Consider the following 5755-nt stretch of genomic DNA (forward strand, 5'->3'; position numbering starts at 1 on the left):
GGTAGAGCAGACAGGAAGCAGTACCTAGCAAGCCTGCCTTCTTTCTATCCCTTTATCTTGCATCCAGGCTGCTAACCTACTGATTGGTCCCATCCACAGCCAGGGTGGGGCTTCACTCTTAGTAAAACATGTGACCACACTCAGAACTATGCTAACCCAGCTAGGGAACTAACCCAGATACCACACAACCTTTTTCATATTCACACCCCCTATATCCAGCCATCTCCAAAAAGCCCCACCTGGGAGCACATCAGGTTTTCCGGGCACCATTAAAAAGGATTTCCGGAACTGCTTTAAAAGTGGCAAGAACGGGCTGGCCAGATAGCTCAGTGGACTAAACCACCTGCTTAGGCAAAGTGCAGTGACTGGGGTTCAACCCTGAGTTTGCTGTGCTGGCCCCGCCCCCAGGGCGCTCTAAGAGATTGAGATTGGGCATGGTGGTGCGCACCTGCAATCCCAGTGCTTGGGAGGTTGAAAACAGGAGAATCTCTGTAAGTCTGATCTGTATAGTGAGACCCTGTACTAAATACATTAAAAAAAAAAAAACACCTTTAAAATAAAAGTAGCCAGAATGATGAAATAAGGGTGTGCACAGCAAGGGAGAGAATTTTGGGGGCGAGTTCATGGTAATATGTGATTTACTGTAGTGCACCTTTGAAAAAACTTACACACTTGCTATAGCTTCTGATCACACCATGCAGGCTTTCGAGGAACCTGGAACGTCTTGGAGACGAGTACAGCAGCTCCAGGCGTGGAGGCAGTGTGCAAAGCCAGGAGCATGCGCGGGCAGCCCCGGAGTCGAGGTGAGAAAACCTCTGTTGGCGCCTCATCAGAACGAGCACCGAATGGAAGCATCCAGGAGGATTGTCTTGACACCACCAAAAACCCCAAAAAGTCAAGGTGGAAACAAATTATTCTTTACAGAAAACTCCTGGCTAACAAATGCAGAAGCATTATGGAGACAGCAAATCCCTGTTTTACAATCACTGCAGCAAAAACAGTCAATAAAACCCTTTGTGGCTTTCAAAGATAGTAGGTGAAAGATTATTTAGGAAAAATATTTGCATAGTCACAAGATTTCACCCGATATATTATCAATTTGAGAGAAACTTTTACTGTAGAAAAATCTGGCAGAAACTGCCTTAATCCGACAACTGATTTTAACATTTGCAGTAGTGAAGAGGACATGCACCCCAGGCTGCGGGGCCCTGACCACCTGGTCGTCTGGGTGCTGCTCCTGTCCAAAACATTTCACCTGAACTGGATCCTAAAGAAGCAACTGGACAAGTAAAAACAGAGAGGAATTCTGCACAAACAACTGGCCTAAACTTTTTGAAACAGCAATGTTATAAAAGAAAAAAGGAAGGAAGGAAGGAAGGAAGGAAGGAAGGAAGGAAGGAAGGAAGGAAGGAGCAGAGATAGGAGAAAACTTTCTAAATTTCTAAACTAGAGACAAAAAATGTGTAACAACTAAATGTAATGACTCACCCTTTACTCCGCCCTGTATTTTTAAAAAACAAAGCTTTAAAGAATAATTGGGTGATGACAGCAATTGATAATGAATAGACAAAAAATAAGCAAATAGCTTTGTTCTCAGGAGATACAAGGAGAAATATTTAGGCTTGAGGGACTAGGTTGTTTGCCAAGGGCTGGAAGCAAGAGAAATAGAGAAGTGAAAGATTTAAATGTCTAAACCAAGTGCTCATTGCCCATAACACACTGTCCATAATAAAAAAATGAATGAGGGAAAACCATAAAATAGGATAAGATATTTCAGTATAGAAAAGCACACAGATTACTCCGGGAGGCAGAGATAGGAGGACTGCAAGTTCAAATCTGGTCTGGATAATCTGGCAATTTATCAGGGTCCTACACCATAATACAAAATAGTCACTGTCCTGGTTTCAGTTCATTCCCCAGTATTGGACCCAAAATAAGGGCAGATTAATAGAAAATGAAGAGAAGAACTCTTCTCCATTGCTCGGGAATGTAAACTAGTGCAACCACTCTGGAAATCAGAATGGTGATTCCTTAATAAACTAAAACTAGAATTCCATTTAACCAACCTATTCCCCTTGAAGATATTTCCCTCAAAGAGTTGAAGATATATTGCAATGATATGTGCCTACCTGTGTTTATAGCAGCGCAGTTCATAATAGCTAAATCCTGGAAGAAGCCCATATGTCATTAACATCTAGATGAATGGATAAAGAAAATATGGTATTAGCCCACAATCAGGTATTTATCTGCTGTAAAGAAAGATAACTTGAGTCATTTGTAGAAGGATTGGTATGCCTTGACACCACACTTAAATGAAATAGATGAAACACACAACTCTGGTTTCTCTTCAGAGCATATAGATGAAACACACAACCTTAAACATAATGTGAGTTTTCTGATATGAGAGACCCAAACTATAAATTAAGAGTGAAATACAATATAATATGGAAGCATGGAGATAGAGCTCTTCAGATGGGAAGAGGGCCAAGAGACAGAGGGAGAGGGCAACCAAGAGGGAAAAGAAATACATGAAGGAATTGAGATGTGCATTATGTATCTATAACAACTCCATACAAAGAAGGTGAACATTATGTACTGCAAACATATACTTTTTTAAAAAATTATGCAGTTCAGGTCATCAGTGAACCAGTTCTAAGTGCAGTAAAGTTCTAAATGTGTTGTTTGAGACTAGGCAGCCCAGGCTGGCCTTGAACGCACAGCGATCCTTCTATCTCAGTGTCACCTGGGATTACAGGCATGCACCACCACATCTGCCTAAGTTTTAAATGTGAGTGATAAGAAATTATTCTCTAAGGATATGATAAAGTAAAAATATCTCCACGTAGTCTTGAGGATAGTGAACGCTTTTTTCAAAGATTTTTCTTAATTGACAGTTTTAAGGGAAAAACTGATAAATACAGTTGCATGAAAGTTAAGATTTTTTTTTTTTTTTTTTTTTTTTTTTTGTATCAGGATCAAATTTGGGACATTGAGCTTGCTGGGCAGGCCTTATACTACCAAACTATCTCCTGAGCCTCAAGTTAAGAATTTCTGGAAAGACACCATGAAAAAGAGTGAAAGGCAGCCATGTGTGGTGTCATAAAATGTGACAAGATATTTCAGAATAGAAAAGCACACAGACTACTCTGGGAGGTAGAGACAGGACGATTGCAAGTTCAAGTCTGGCCTGGATAACCTGGCAAGTTAGCAGGGTCCTGTGCCAAAATAGAAAATAAGAACTGAGTGGGGATTCAATTCAATGGAAAGGTCCTGGATTCAATTCAGTCTCCAGTACTGGACCCAAAACAAGGACAGATTAATAGAAAACAAAAAGCTAGACAAATAACAAACATATTAAAAGTATTCACCAACTTTATTTGAAAATTAGGGGATAAAAATGATAATAAAATATCATTTACACATCTACTAGTGTCTACCAGTTTTGCAAAAGCTAAAATCTCACAATGCCATGTGTAGAAGAGGTGAACCAACGAGAACTCTGACAAGCTCTATGGGTGGAATAAAGTTGTCTGAGCATTGTGAGTGATCGGTGATCAATAAAAACTGAAAACATGTATACACAGTGCAACTTCAGCCATGTCTGTCCAATTCCTGCATGCAAGCATTTGGGAAGCAGAGCAAGAATGACCAAAGCAGCACTGCTGCTGCTAACCCCAAACTCAAAGCACTCGAAGGTCTATCCACAAAGAGTAGTTAAATAAAGTGTGGACACTAAAGAGCAACGAAAACAGGGACACTATATGTGAATGGGCTTCACAAAAATAATACAGAACAGAACAATTTCCTAAAGGATACCTGAGCTGTATTTCATTATAGATGGTCTAGAAACAGGTAGCACTAACATTTACATCACTTGAGCATCCACACATCGATCATAATGCTATAAAGAAAGAAAGTGAGTAAATGTGAATTCACTTTTATTATTTTCCTGGGGAAGAAAGGAAAGAAGTGAAGCTGGGGAGAACTTTGGAGGGCAGTTCGGAGACACTGTCAATGTTTTAGCTTATGACGGTTGATGAGTGTTTGCTTTATTATTAAAAAGACACCTAAGGAGACCAGGGAGGTGGCTCAGTAGAATAAGCACTTCCCTGACAAGCACAAGGGCCTGAATTCAATCCCTGGTTCTGCCAATAAATAAATAAATAAAATTTAAAAAGACACATACATTATTTCAAATATTTGTTTGTTTATTTATTTGGTGCTGGGTCTCACTACACAGCTCAGGCTCAGTGATTGCTCCTCCTGTTTCAATCTCCCCAGCCATGGGATTTTAGGTGTGTGTCCCACACCTGGTTGCAGTGGCCAGCAGAGCACCCAGGATTCCCTGGTCAGCACTGCATGGGGTATAGGGGAGCAAACCTGGGTCCCTGCACTTGCTAGGCAGGTGCTTAGACCGATGAGCTATCGCCTCAGCCCCATACATACATATTTTAAATATTCTTATGCATGTGCAGTTCACAACTTAAAACAAAAACAAATTTTAAAATAGTGACTCTTTACTTTCAGTCAAGATGAAATAACAGCAATCAGATTTATTCTACTGTCTGAAACAACTAGAAAAATGGACAAAATCCAGGAAACAATAGTTTTCAAGCCTTGAACATGAAAACAAAAATGAAGGCTAGTGGTGCCAGAGATGCATAACAGGAGACCAATGTGGCTTGAGTTCACAAGACAAATTGTCTGAGAAAAAGAACTTCCAGGACAGAGTTCCAGATATGTGCAGAGTCTCCTTCAAGAATTCACCAGTTCTGGTGATCCCATGCAAAAGGAGACAACCCAAGTTGGAGAGATGAACAGTAGGAAAAATCAAAAGGAAAAGTACTGAACCATGGGGAAGTCATGCCAGAGTAATATGTGTTCAGTGACTTCCGTGTATCACACAAGTCAACACATGTATCTTGTCTACACTGTTACCTATAAGATAGATACTGTCTTTATTTTACAGCAAAAAGAAGCTGCGGCCTCAAACACTAATAGCTTTTACAGGATAATCCTGCTAGTAAATATCGACTGCTGGATTGAAGATCAAGTCACCTGAAGAGAAAGCTCATGTCCTTTGCAGATCACTGTACTCTCTCCTTACGGCATAGTTGTGATGGACACACTCAAGAGGATCAGCTTGTCTTCACTTAATTACTGGTTAAAGATCACCTTGCTTCCTCACCGAACAATTACTTGATGGTTGTGCCCAACGTTTAACACGCGTGTCTTCGTATTTACCTGGCAGGGGAGGTACGGTGATCACCAAGGTGGTTTGCCCAGGAGGGGCGTGTCCACTCCATCTGTGTACGCTGATCCCCGTGATTTCTCAAATGTGGGAAACTTGACTGCATAATTTGTGGTAGAGGGGACTGAGTTTGTGCTTTGCCCTGAAAAAAAAAAAGAAATGAAATGAAATATATGTCTTCATTAAATCTTAAATGTGATGTAGCTTTCCTTCATCCTTTAATTCAAAGTCAACTTTCTTTAGAGAAAGGCAAGAGTTTCACTTTATTCATCTAACTTTATTCACCTAACTTTATTCACTGAATGCCTACAGTTTACCAAAATAAACATCATGCAATATTTAAAATATCTGGCTGTTTTTAATACTTTTCTATCTTTAAAAGTGTTAGTAAAATCCAGGAGCCTTAATAAACCATACTTGAACTCTGTATCATATAACATCTATGTAGAAAACCCTAAAGACTCCACCAAAAAAGCTGTTGAAACTAATAAACGAATTTGGTAA

General features: G+C 40.0%; 1 non-coding gene across 1 annotated transcript; it reads left to right on the forward strand.

Annotated features, from left to right (window-relative positions):
* The first annotated feature begins 5236 nt into the window (after positions 1-5236).
* LOC111814045 lies at positions 5237-5397 on the forward strand. Its single transcript, XR_002819122.1, has one exon. It is a non-coding gene; the product is annotated as a U1 spliceosomal RNA (small nuclear RNA).
* The last annotated feature ends 358 nt before the right edge of the window (positions 5398-5755 follow it).

This window comes from Octodon degus, unplaced genomic scaffold, assembly GCF_000260255.1.
Source record: "Octodon degus isolate 3935 unplaced genomic scaffold, OctDeg1.0 scaffold00260, whole genome shotgun sequence".
In the NCBI taxonomy this organism is placed as follows: domain Eukaryota; kingdom Metazoa; phylum Chordata; class Mammalia; order Rodentia; family Octodontidae; genus Octodon; species Octodon degus.